This window comes from Symphodus melops (assembly GCF_947650265.1).
Source record: "Symphodus melops genome assembly, chromosome: 9".
In the NCBI taxonomy this organism is placed as follows: domain Eukaryota; kingdom Metazoa; phylum Chordata; class Actinopteri; order Labriformes; family Labridae; genus Symphodus; species Symphodus melops.
This window is the reverse complement of record NC_136699.1, coordinates 3,942,218-3,956,709: the sequence shown is the minus strand read 5'-3', so window position 1 is coordinate 3,956,709 and position 14,492 is coordinate 3,942,218. Positions and strand designations below refer to the sequence as shown.

General features: G+C 41.8%; 1 protein-coding gene across 1 annotated transcript in view; it reads right to left on the bottom strand.

Annotated features, from left to right (window-relative positions):
• fat4 (FAT atypical cadherin 4) overlaps positions 1-14,492 on the bottom strand; it is a 102,730-nt gene that overhangs the window by 82,129 nt on the left and 6,109 nt on the right. The window lies entirely within an intron of this gene.

Here is a 14,492-nt window from a genome sequence, read left to right as displayed (position 1 = left end):
GGGAGGGAGGTGGGGGAGAAAGGAGGAAAAGAAATGTAAAGATTTTGCCAAGCTTTTGTCACGCCTTAAGGACTGGCTTAGTCAATTGCTGTCAGATCAAGACGACAGAAAGGAAAACAGCCGTGGTTGCCTTATATAAAAAAACACTTTCTCTTGCAGCCAAGTCGGGAGAGTCCCCATAGACAGAATTACACAGTTACTTTTAAAGGATTTGCATTTAAAAGATTGCGTCCAGGCCTGAATGCGGGTCGTTTCCCCCGTGACCATAGAAACACTAGAAAAGGTGGAAAATTCAGTCCGCTGAACTTTAAACGACTTTATTAAAGTGTCACTAATCAGACGTGAAAGACACAAGGTTTTAGTGTTTGGGCAAACGTACAGAAAAAACTGAAAAAAAAAAGAAGCTTAATGACCTGTTAAGAGCATTACTTTGAAAAGCCTCGTTGATGTCCCGTTTCATAGTAAAGAAAGGGACCACTGCTCACGTCAGGAAAAATTAATGCCGAAAAATATTCCAGGAATTTGACTCAAGTATTGTGCTGAGGAATTCTTATGTCAGGCTGGTAGAGTTACAATAACAATCCTTTAATACCTACTTCACGTCTTGTTTTGTAGTTTTAATGTTTTTGCCCACGTACAGCAAGATACAGGACACCAGCGCCTCAATGAAAACCAATATTTTTCACTTTGGATCATAACTGAGAGAGTCATCTGTAACCTAACACATTTTACAAATAACTGATGATAAATGGTCGATTCAAAAACTTTCTGGCATGTGTTTCCACAGAGAAAAAGCCAAATTCCAAAGCAGAAAATTGCTACCATTACAGCGTAATGGGATAACAACCCAAGGAATAATCCCTCGCTAACAATGGTGAGGTTTGAAAAGACTCCTGTGAGTCCTGTTTGGTGTCTGCCAGGGGAGAGCCGCATTTTACAGCCACCAACCGACGATGTAATCTTAGCTCAATGGAGACCTGGAGAGAGAGCCTCAACACGGGGGTCTCTATCCCCCTTCAACCATCCATCCATTGATCTATCAATCCCATCCCCAAAGAACTGGATGGACCTAATTTCCATCCCACACATGCTGCGAGAAGGGGCTGGGGGTCTACTGATAGGAAAGAATAAAACCTCGACAAGAAGGGAAGGGATTGAAAGATGGGGGGAGGTTTTGGGGGGTTGGTGGTTGAATTAGCATCGGTGCTACGGATTAAAAAGAGCCTCTGATCTTCCAGGCTGGTCCTAATAATATACACCCTAAATAAATCATCTTGGGACTTCTCTGGAGTTAATTTTGGTGCAAGAATTAATTAGCACAGGAGCGAATTGATGTATGCACAGCAGCGGAAAAAACACAGCAATGTAAACAAGCCCAACAATGGGGCAATGATAGCAGGGGGCTAATTTGTGTCCTATTGATATGATTTAGATTTTGTGGTTTGAGGAGGATTAATGAGACAAACACGATTGCCTTATTCAAAGATAAGAGCTTTTCAATCGCTGTGCAAGTGACGTTGGTACTCGTTTCTTCTTCTTGGCATGACGGCTGAATTATGTTTTCGAGATTGTGCAAAATATGCAAAGTCAATTCTGACATTGGCCAGTAAAACAAATAGACTTCTTATGAGAAGCAACATCACCATGTTATGGAATATTTGCACATTTGTTTTTTATCACGTTGCATTTGAATGTATACTGTTTCTTTTGGAGAGTGTGCACTAAGACTGTGGCACCACCAACAGGCGCCTACATTAAACTCAAAATTTAAACCAGAATATTTACTTGGCATCAATGTCAAATCCACTTCATGTTCCAACATTTGGCCTCTGGGTCATTGTACCCCCAAGTGGGGTAAGAAGGGGCAGATATACAATCCTGACTCTTGTGAGAGACTGGAGTCGTTGTTGTGTTAATACCAAACAGCACCATGTCCACCCAGCCTCCATATGGAGTCACACACCGGGGGCAGACGGGCCATTTTGACAGTCGGGGGATCAAACTGGTTCCATATGACCACAGCTGGCATTACTCCAGGCCTGGGGCAACCACGGCTTCTTCACAGTCCACGGAAAGAGGGCCCGTGCAAACTCAACAGTGGGGGTCGCGTATAAAGCCTGAGAATAAATCTTGACTTTCAAAGACCATTGGAAATATGATGCCCATGCCCTTCTACTGATTGATTTCCATGAGGAGACTTTAAATCCCAAAGAGGATACTCAGAATTCAAAAGAAAACCGTCTTACTGTAAAAACAGACTTCCTTCCCAACAATAACATTTACTGTGAATAAAATTATGTACACATTTTTAAACCCATCATGGGTTAATCCTTGCCATCTTTTTTTTTAATTCTTTCCTCCTTGAGTTTTTTTTTTGTCTCTTTCAAACATGTCATTCATCTTACCAAATATTTAGCCATTAATCATGTTGACAATACCAAGAACGTTTTTGCTTGTAATTTTCTTTTTCTGCAAACAAGGAAAACAAAGGAGAACCCTTACATCTGTAAATATTTCAATGGAAGTCACACTAATCACAGCTCAACAATAGAACCACTGTTCTCAGATATGAAGAAGCATGTGAGGATTATATTTTAAAGGATGAGTTTTATTAACATGACTGTGTTGGTAACTGTCACAACAGAGTGAACGTGTCATAAAAAGAGCAGCAAAGTGCCGGTCTCTCTCTGCAGCCAATCACAGACAAAGTGAATATACCGCACTGTTTTACTGCCCAGCCTGGAGCGTTGCATGATGGGAAGTAATAACCACATCATTACCAACAGCGCCTCAGCCTTGTCAGACGTCAGAAGTATAAAGGAAGCATGCAGAGTTCACACCCGGGCTGCCAGTCTACAGCGCCGTAGGACCCTGTCACACATATGCACATGCTCATTCACACATATACGCAAACATTTATCGGCCTGATGAGACACTTTATATGCACGGACACACACTCAGAGACACACATCGCTGGTTGTTCGCGCTGCCAAGACGAAAGGCAGCGCTTCCGCTCAAGATTTGCCAAGGCAGGTCAGAGATCACACGATTCACTGGGAAGGTCCTGAGAGTGTTGCTGTCCGCTGGATCACTCACTCGCTATTATCAAATAACTGAAACAAATGGCACGAAGCCTCTGCAAGATCATGTGTAAATGTGCGGGAGGAGGGATTAGAAGAGAGGCAGCTGGCGTGTTGGATGGCTGCAGTGGTGTAAACGTTAAATGCATACACACACACACACACACATACAGCAATACAGCAAACACGTTTTTTTCTTATTATTACTTTCACTCTAAAATTCCAATATATATATATGTGTGTGTGTGTGTGTGTGTGTGTGTGTGTGTGTGTGTGTGTTCATCTTGTCATAGACTTGTTGTACTTTTTAGATTTATAGACCATAAAGTATTCTGAAAATATTGCTGCTAATATTTAAAAAAAAAACAAAAAAACAGAAGAACCCCTTATCATTGGAAATACAGTCTGGCTGCTTCAATTGCCAGTGAATAATTTCTTGTTTAGCTCCGGACACAGAATATGTCATGGATGCTCTATGGTGCTGTCCCGGGCGCCAGTGGTGAAGTGATTGGTGAGCACGCCCCATGTTACATTCCTTCAAGCGGGTAGCCTGGGTTCAAATCCAGCCAGTGGCCCATGTCATCTTCACTATCTCTCGCTCCCTGATTTCTGACTCTATCCACTGACTTATCTTGTAAATTAATGCCCAAAAATAAAACTTTAAAAAGAAAAAATGCTGTCCCATGTGCTGACATTATTGGACTTTATCCATGACATTTGAATTTAATTACATAGAATCAAAGGCATTAGGCTGCCATTGGGCATTCAGAGCTCCTCGTGAGGCGCAGAACATGGAATAAGGTCATCAGACATAACTGATGGTGAAGAGTACCAACAGTGAGATTCGTGTTGCAAATTGAATTTTCTTAAAATTACTGAAAGACATCTGCCAAGTGCTGTGGGAATATACCAGTTCAAACCAACCTGCTTTCACAGTCAAGATTCAAATGGAGCTACTTAGCCTTCTGGTTGCAACAATACTGACAGATGCTTCTGAAAAACTATCGGAACCAAAGTTTTTTAAATGTATTTTGAGACAAAAAAAAGAGAATTGAGATGTTGATATTCCATCAGTTTATGTATGTTTTGCTGTGTGAAAGCCATTTGCAGGCCGACTTTGAGGAGGCTAAGAATACATTTTATGTGTTTGTGTTGTTGCATACACCTCTCCCTCCCACACGCCTCTGCTGCAGTCAGAGCAGCAGCCCCCCTGCAGGAGACAGAGACATCATGTAATATCTGATCACCCTCCATGTAAGACCATAGGAACACAATGTCCTGGGAGGGAGACTTCATTACGATCTGTCCATCAACAGCAAGCCAGCCAAGTTTAGACAAACTTTTGGATGATTCATTTTTCAGTGGGCTTTCTTTTTTTCTTCTTCTTCTTCTCGAGGAGCTACGTGTCAGTGCCAGAGACTACAAGCAGGAAAACTACAGACAAAAACGAGGAGAGGGCACCAATATTTGTTAGAATTTGCAAAAAGTGTTCAAGACTGATACTTTAAAGATGAAAATATGTTTCATTATAAGGGGATATGAACACACACAAACTCAGGCTATGCATTCAAAGTGAACATGACACCATGTTTAAAGGACAAGACCGTAAAGTCAACTTTCAGATCAGCACTTTTTCAAATTACACCTTGACTTCCACATACAATAGAGCCTCTGCACTTTAAATGGGCCACTTCAGCCATTTGCATAAGAAAATCACAGAGTGGGCAAAAAAAGAGAGGCATAAAAAGAGTGAAAAAAGATCATTGTCAACGAATTAAATCAAAACCAGACTCTCAGCTTTCTCTTTTCACAAGTAACAGCTTAAAACTGTTGGATCCTTCTCTCTTTTGAAGCCCAAAGATATCATGAAGATTTTTATTTGTCGCATACAGATGTGCACTGTAATGTAAAGATTGTTCTGCAAGGCCATATAATTTAGTAATTTTATGAACTTTGTGTGTGTGACAACAGACCCACACAGGGTAGTTCAGGTACCACCATAGAGAGAGAGAGAGAGCCTGAGTCACGTTGACTGGGCCTGCACGTCGCTACCCACAACCCTCACCAGATGCTTTCAATTAAAACAGGCTCGACTGGAGCGGGGAGAGGAAGGCCGTCTTCACCAAAAACGGTTTGCTATTTGAAGCCAGGAGTTCTCTCTGCTCTGTGTTTCTGACAGCAGATCGGTTGTTCAAACTTTATGTAAACACAGTGTTTTGTTTGCTGTCGAGGGCCAGCCTTCGCTCTCTTTCATGCAGAGCCACACAGTATACCATGCAAGCATGGACATGTTTGAACATTTCAGCATCCAATGCGCTCTATGATAATTCTAAGACGCCTCAGGATTATTTCTTTGGAAACAGAGCAGCAGCAGCGCCAACAATCGAGCCCTCTCTGATCCAAGAATCTCCTTGAATGAGATAATAATCCTCCGAAGTGAGGCCCCATGCTCTGCAGTTATTGTCTCAGTGACCACAAGCCATTTTTCCCGGGACGTTCCACCCGGCTACGTGCTCAAACGACCACAGCCTCTCTGCAAAGAGACCCGGGGGAGGCTGATGTGGACAGGCAATTTAAGCGAGGAGGGAGGCTTGTGTGGTGAGGGAGATTTCGTAAGGTGCTTCTGAGTCAACAACAGTAGACACAGAAACACCTGATACAAGCACCTGTCAGAAAAAAACAAACAATTGTCTTCTTCACAATGGATGTTCGGCATGACAGAGCCATCTTTGGGATTTAGCTAAAAACAGAAAATTGAAATGCAGGATGTTGAAAATGTTGGTAAGGGCTAAAATCCTCTCCAAGGATGTATACCACAATTAAGAAAATGTGTTTAATGTTATATTTCCTTCAAATGTTCTTTTTAACTTGTTTCAGCTCTTTAAATAAGAAATTGCTATGTTGATTCAAAAAGTTTGCAGATTCTTCTCCAGACAAATAGTAAAGCCTTTTAGTAAAGACTCTTATTCAAACTATATGGCTGATTTATTTCAAAATTTCTTTAAAAATGTTAAGATTTAAACTGAAATTTCACAGTTCTGTGGGTTTAAAAAATGTCTGGCTGCACATCATGACTTTGAGATGACTTGCCGACCGCTGTGTGGATGTGGATTTCCAGATAAACAACAATTCTAAATGACCTCTTTACAAAATATGGGAATAAAGGATTCAAAAACCAAAAGATTAAAAAGTGCTTAAATGAGGGGGGAAAACCCATTAGATCACACTGGATAGGTCTGTGGACTTTCTAGTCTGGACTTGAGGCCAACAAGATGTCAAAAGAAGAACGGGAGCAGGATTCTGCATGATTTTTTAAAATCGAACAACTTGCATAGAAATCAAGAGCCAGAAAAAGTCATGCAGGGACATTTTGAAAGCTGAAATATTTCAATTCTGAAATTGGAAACAGCTGCTCATCCACTGTGGTTTGGCTCTTTTTATATTGTTGAGTTGAGACCTGCACAGCAGAGAGAGAGGCAATAATAAATTGAGATTGTTTTTTTGCATGCAGGAAAAAAAATATTGTGCTATTATCACAACAACAAAAGTAGAAATCATCCAACTAAAGTTTTGTACAAATGCTACATCACAATATGGTTAACCTCTTAATAAAGTGTGTGTGCTGCAGACAGAGCAGGAGCTGCAGTGGATGATCTCCTGATGGAAAACTCATAAAATAAGAGAGGAGATAACAATAACATGGGCTCTCGCTCTCTGGTGCCAGTCTATCTTTGCTTGTCTCCTGCTCTGACACTAAAGCCCTACTCCAGCCCTCCCCCTCCCCCCCCTTCCTTTCCTCCCTTTTTTTTTTTTTTTTTTCATTCTCCCTCCATCTCCCATCTAGCTCCTAAATTATCTCTCCGGGCTGCGAGAGACACCCCTTCCTGCTGGATGTCGCATGCCTAACCGCAAAACTTGGGAGAGGAGTAGCGTGTAAGTTTCTGTGCATGTGAGAAAAGTGCACACGATGCAGAAACACACATCCTCTGTACCCTTCTCGTTTGATGTCCCAGGAGGCGGGAGGAACCGGTGAAGGAGGCGACAGCACTAAATGTCACTCTGGAGGTGCCGTTGATGGACGGCCAGCGGGAGGCGAGATGTGCAAAGGAACAGGAGCGAGTGCTTTGCTTTCCTTTCTTTTCTCGAAAAGACTTAAAGTAGAGAGTGAGACAGGTCAATGAGGCAGCACAGTGAAGTCTGAGCTCTGGAAACAATGGACATTTGCTGCATGGATCCCTTCATGTGGATGTGTTCGGTTATTTGTTGATGCTAGAGAGCTCGGGTAAGTCACGCGCAAGAACAAATCACTCTGTAGCTGGGATCCATTATTACCGCAGGGAATACGTGCCAAAATCAACTCCTCCGCTCTCCTTTTTTCTCTCTCACTCCCCTTCGTTTTACAAGTGAATCGAGTGGAACATTTCTTTTTATATCTGGACGGACTTGGGTGTATTTTATGAGCCCTTCGCAGAGAGAAATGATGAAGACATCTCAGCGATGTAGTCATACTCAAGCAAAGATTTATTTTCCCGCGTAGCACTGTTTAGTTTAGGGGAAAATGTACGAGCCAAATCGTCGCTATACCTGATCGTTCCCACTTCAACTACTCCCAATCAACCCCGCTGCGGTTGAGTGACAATAAAGCTTGGAAACTTTAGATCAGCTTCTATTGGACCTTTTTGATTGCAGAAACGGCTCCCTTTTGATCATGCCTGATTCTGCAGAGCAAAGGCGAAAAAAGAATTCCCGGAGGAGATTCAAACTATTTCAGTCGCACATTTGCTCCGAGCATGTGCGCTTCAGACGGAGGAATGACCCCTCCCCAAATGAGGCATGACAATCAAAGTCAAAGAACAAGAGAAATGTATCTCTGATGTGAAAATAAACTGGATGATGCAAAACTCTGCGGAGCATGCACGGCTCTGGCCACATTCATTTATTATTCTAACCCGAGGTCTCGCATTGACTTTGCATGAGGCAGACAGGAGGCTGCGGACAGTCGACCGCAGAGTTGAGAGAGTTTTCTTTTAATATACATGCACATTCCCTTTATAAAAAAGATTGAGCGGCAAACCGAGTGTAAAGATAGAGCACGTGAATAATTTTTGTTTTAACCTGTTTAGAGAAGCAGCAGGGTGGAGTGACCACACCAGGACAATTCAGTTTGCCGCAGGAGACAACACAATGAGTGCTACAAAGTTAAGACGATGCCAAAGGTATCTTTGTGAACTATTACTTCACTTTCACCGCAGCTTTCAAGAAATCAAGAGGTTTCTGCAGAGAAACTCAACCCTGATCCAGGGCTGGAAATCATATCTAAATGTTTATCTGAACAGAATTCAGGTCAATTGTCAATTTTTTTGGCTCCGGATTTAAACCAATCAGGACAATGTCAGCCCGTTTTTTAAAGCAAAGGCTGCTTCGAGAACTATTACAACTATAACTGTCATGTACTCGTATAGAATATCCCATCTTGTTCCTGTTCCCTGGGGGCTTTTTTAATTTGTGATTAGCTTATTGTATGTGGGTCTGTTACTGTTTAGGTGACAATTGTGTCCATTTTGTTAGTAAATGTGTCTGTGAGTTATTCTGTGTGCTGTGCTCATCTTGTAATTGTAAATGTATTTGTTCTTCTAAATAGATGAATAAATAATAAATAAACAATCATTTAATAAGATTAAAGACATGATTCTTGGTAGCCCTGATGGCCTAGCATGTGCAGAAGCTATAATGGCCGTTGCTTTGAATCCGCCCTATGCTGCATTTCATCCCTGACTTTTCTCCTCCCAACATTTCCTGTGTGTCTTCAGCAAAATAAGCCCTAAGTGTGCACATCTTTAAGCTGCCTAAAAAGTTATCAGCACAATATTGTATGCATGTACAACGCTGTATCATAAAAGCTTCACCATGTGACTTTTCAGGCACTTGAGCAGGAAACCAGGCGTGTGTAAAGAAAATCTGAAAATCACCTTTGTTGCTAAAATACTCAATCTGACGGGTGTTTTGGGGAATTTTACAGCTGTTATGGCTCATATCCAAAAGAAAGTTAGTTTTGCTCTTTCTTTGCTAACATGACGCTCGGCTTAACTTTATAGAACATGGCTCAGCTGAACAATATGTGACCCCCTCCTCCCCCCCCCATCATGAGATGTGCCAGTCTCCACTCTCTGCTGAGAAAAGAAACAAAATGTGAGACGGTTTGTCATACAGCTACAGTCACAACTTTAGACTCAAGACTAGAAGAAGAAAAAAAAAAACACAAAGCAGCAGTAACTTTAAATTCATCTGAAGTGGTCGGTTGGGCTGGAGCGCAGCCGTTAGCGCTCAACACTCCTCCAAACAAAGTTGCATCGTGCCACAAAATAAATGAAACAAGACAAACACTAACAAACAGTCTCATGTCATAAAGTAGGATTTAAACCGCTGGACTCATTACAGAACAGTTTGAATCTGCAGAATAAAAGTCGAAAAAGTATCCCACTGATCTTATTTGACATTAGCATAATCACAATTCTCTAAATGGAGCTGAATTTTTTTGGCCCTGGCTTCCATTTTAAGTTCCCCTGCAGTTGAGAAAAGACTGTAGTCAGTGTGTGTGCATATATATGTGTGTGTGTGTGTGCCTTTGGCAGCTTTAGCTCGCACGCATCTATGCATGACTGAATGTTTATCCAACTTTTATGGCGATTGTCTCATAAAGCAGACAGGCGCTCCGGGACGACCCCGCACTGTCCTGCACCGGTTCACCCGCCTGCAGGTTCACCCAGAGCGACCACCTACCAGGAGGGCCAAGCACATGTTCCCCTCCCAGATGACCATTTCAACAACGCATGTCCAGCTGAATTACTGAGTGAATTACAACCTCGATTATGGCCCATAACTGGACTGTTACCACCCTTTTCTCATGCACGAGTGTGCTTGCAAAGACACACTTTAAGAAAATCACAATTAGACCATGAATTACAGCACACAGGGAGGCCGTTTGTTCTGCATCATTCCTCTTCCAGTTGTTGTGAAATGTCTCTTCTGGGGAACATGAAACTTTATCACTCAGCTTATGTATGATTCAAATAAACGTAATGAGTTCAAAGTAATCAAAGAGCAGTAAATGCTTTGCTAAGGGGGATATCAGTGTCACTGTCTGACCTTTCTCTGGGAAACTGAACTCATCAATACTTCAGTATTAAGCAATACTTTCAGACACATATACAGAAACCCAGCATCCGTATCAAATTGTTTAGCCGTTTATGACCTTCTCATCCTGGCAGGGTTTCCAGAAAGATATTTTTTATTATTTATCTATCTTCTCTCCAACCTAAATACAGCCTCCGAGTCAAGTTTAAGGAGGTTCACCTTGAACAGAAACATGATCAACACAAAAAAAGGAATGAAAAAGCAGCAGAAAGAAAAAAAGGCAAAGGAGCTTTGAGGCCTGTAGCCAATGAGATGTAGGAGTCAAACAAATCCACAACACTGAGAGGGACACAAACTGATTTTTAGAGCCACAAAACAGAAAGGCAGGTGGGCTGTCTTTTTTTTCAGCTGTCAGCAGAAAGTGTCCTGATACGCCCAGGTTGTAGTGTAATGCTGTAATTGTGTTTTTGACCTTCGTGTGGGGCTGCTGCGGCTCAGTTGGTGGGGTCGACATCACTCAACCTGAAAGGTTGGTGGTTCAATCCCAAGCTTCTCTAGCAACATGTCTGATGTGCCAAGACACTTCCGAAGTTGCTTCACCTCTTTCCTCTTACATCTGTTTTGATTATCGAAAGCCTTAAGAGTTGTTCATTAATTTATATAATAAGGTTGCAAGGTTGAGCTCACAGACAAGCAGACGCACTGTAACTTTTTTTTTTTTTTTTACAAAAGGTTTATGGCCCCTCTACTCCCACATCAGCCTGTTTTTAGTTTTCTTGAAAGTCCAGTGCTTCAAAATGCAGCTTCAGATACCAAAAAGGTGTTTCTCCTTTTTTGTTTTTTAATAAGATTAAATTAGAAAATAAATGTGCTATCTTAAGTCAACTGAATGCTTTGAACAAATGGACAATCTTGTGGGGTAGCAATAAAGCATAGAGAGATATTTATCTTCACATAAAGTGGGATGTTTAAGAGAGTTCAAACTATGAATAGCATCAGAGATCAACACTCATTTCTATATCTGCATTCCATAAGGTCCAAAACGCTCTGGGCAGGCAGACTGAGAACTCATGCTCCCACCTGCTCAGGATGTGACGGGGTGCCTTATCACTGCCGCTTCCTTCCCATGATTCCTTGCAATGCTGCTACTTCCAGAAACCTCCTAAAAATGTTCCCCTTCACCCCACCTCTTCCTTCATTCCCACAGCTCCTGTGAACACCATGTGACAAGTGCAGCACCCTCCCCAAACACACTTCTTTCTTCAATCCCACAACTCCAAACAACTATACCCGTATACGTCCTGTCACTGGTGAGGAGAGGGGAGGAAAGCTGGCTGACAGGGGCATCCATACACACTCCTAAATCTGCCAAGGCGAGACGCTGGCACAGACAAAAAAATAACAAAAGACTCCCGATCTGCGGCCGGGGTAGCGCAACACTTTATCTGTGAAGGCAAAACAAAGGAAGGCCTGTTGAACACTCTGACTGTGTTTACTTTCAAGGGGGGAGACAATGGCATTAAGAGGAGAGGGCAAGGACTGATGTGGCACTTGAGTTAAAAAAACAGCACTTCATTTTGATTCACAGTGAGTTTAAGAAAACAGTCGTAACAGTCCCGTCTATAGGGGCCGCAGGGTTTGGATGAAGGGAAAGAGGAAGACAAGAAAGAGAGACAGTCAAGCAGAGGACGATAGAGAGATGCAGAATGCTTTTTTTTTTCTTTCACCCCATGGGTCTTTTCTTTTATATTCTTAATTTATTCATAGGGCCACCTAACAGTCTCTAAAACATTTGAAACTACCCCTTAATTACCCTAGATTGGAAGCAAATGACAAATTAAAATCACTGACAACACATGGAGCAGACTGCCTTTAAACTGTGTAGCAACGTCTTGTTTTTACAATCCAAAGGCCTAACAACCAGAATGAAAGGCCATGTTTTGTGACTCTTTCTGCAAAAAATGATGGACATTTTGTAGACAGTTCTTGTGACTTGTTGTAACTTCTTATTGGCTGTAAACAAGGCTCTCCATTGTATTTCAATCTATTTCTATTTTATTTCTATTTCATTTTAGTCTATTTCATCAGACTAACACAACCATCCACATGTGATCTCTCTGAGGGTAAATATTTGTCTCGATGGAAGTTTTGCTATATTCACTGTGTTCAATTAAAGGTTTAAACAATGAACTTCTCTCTCACAGCTGAAACCTGTCGGCATATTTCACCTCTGCTCGTTCCCAAATCATTCCTGTGCAGGTGTTTCATTTTCAGAAGCTGATTGGAAACACCTGCTGTCACGTTACTGATTAATTTGTGGCCAAGAGTGGAAGTGATACTCAAAAAGTTTCAGCTCTGAGAGAGGCCTGTCAAAGGTTGTTCAGTGTGAGTTTACTGTGTGTGATATATAGGCTGGGGAAGGGGCTTCTCCTCACCTCTAAAAGAGGACACTGAGGATGTGATGAATCCAAACTGAGAGGATTATAAAAAAAACATCCTCCTGAATTCTTCAGTATGAAAGGAATCTGGATCCATCAACAATGGATGAATTTGCTGCCAAGATATTTTATTTTAGCACATTTTGTCTAGCTACCAAGAGGAAGAAACACCACAAAACATGTAGGAAGTGAAGTCATTTGCACCAAATTTACAGCAGAGTCCGAAAATTGCCAAAGCAGATCAACAAAATATCTTTGAAAATGTCTTGAAGCCGTTGCACAACCGTCGGCTAAAGAAAAATACCAACTTTGCATCATACGTCACCCAGATGTGAGACAAAAGGTACAAACAGTCCTGCGATGACAGTTCGAATCAACAATCACGGACAATGGAACTTTCTGAGATGCCAAGAGTGCCAGAAAAAAAAAGTCTTGAATCCCTTTTCTCTGCTCTCTGCAGACACAGCGGGGTCCTCGGTTGTTTAAGATCATGATCGTTGATAAAGAATGTCGATCTGAATTCTCTTTGTTTGAGTGTTTCCAAAACATCACACATGGTGCATGGCATGCAGTGAAAAAAGTGCCAGCTTTCCCTCACGCAGCCAATCAATGGGGAAAATGGGAAATGCAGAATGTGAGCAGGTCATAACCTCAGGGGTGGAAGTAATTCCCCAGTTGCTACCGGGTATCTGGTGTATAAACACTGCACTGGAAAAACATTAGTCTAAGTCTCAAGGTTTACACTATTGTGCCACGCTGTCCTCTGAGATCCTATTGATATAAATAATGAACTTTTCAGTTTTCCTATTTCAAGTAATAGACATAAAGGGGACAGCCCATTTCTCTTTTCTCAGCAAAAAAAAGCACAGCTAACTTCTAAATGTGGAAGGTCATTTGAATTCCTCCGAGTTATTAGATCTCACGCTTCTCAAAATGAATGACTATTCAGCCAGGTGGTATGGTAAAGTCATCTCTTCGAGGGGTGAGAAAGTTCAGGCTTAGCATGAAACCAATCTTAAGTTTAAGGTCTGGGAAAGGAGCAGTGAGCCACTAAAGTCTCTCATTAGCCTGACAGTAGAGTGTGCAGGAAAGCAGATTGCCATCTTCGCTGCAGGCAAAGCGACAGAACATTTGATATTCCCATTTGGCCCGTTCAAACCCTTTAAGTTAACTTAGCTAACACAATTTTGCCAAGTAATCCTTGATTTCAATAATATGTGAGATTGTCTCCAAATAATCAGTTAGCTGTATTGTATTTCAGTTTCAATATTTGCAGTGGTTGAAAAGGCATCAATTTCAACTGTCAAAGGCATCCTTAACTCTTCTATCGTTTCACATCAGGCAGTAACACAAAACACATTTTAAAGGGGAGAAGAAGCTTTCACTTCTTTGGATCTGTATGCACGTGTGTCATCAAGTCTCTAATAACATGGCATTTCAAATCCTGAATGCAATTTCTACCTAACATTTGTTTTTCATTTGACAAGTGGCTAGGACTTAGTCACCCAAAACCAGGTTTAGGATTCCCACATTACAGTTAAGACCCCTTCTTAAGAAAGCCAGAAAAAGGTGCATCCCATCATGCAAACTTAGTGGACAGCTTAAGTTTCACTCTCTCTGCCCTCAGCATCTTTTCACAGAGGCTTAAGAGGTCACCCAATTTTAATGGTCACTTATTGCCTGTGGAGCGGTTCCCGGTGGTATAAAGGTACCCCAAGACCACCCCCAGTTCCAAAACAGCCTCAGGCTCAAAGGCTCAAAGTAATACTGGCACTGATGATGCATACCTGCACTGAAGGACCTCACAACTTACTCTCTTTTTCATTTCTTTTTGGGAGAC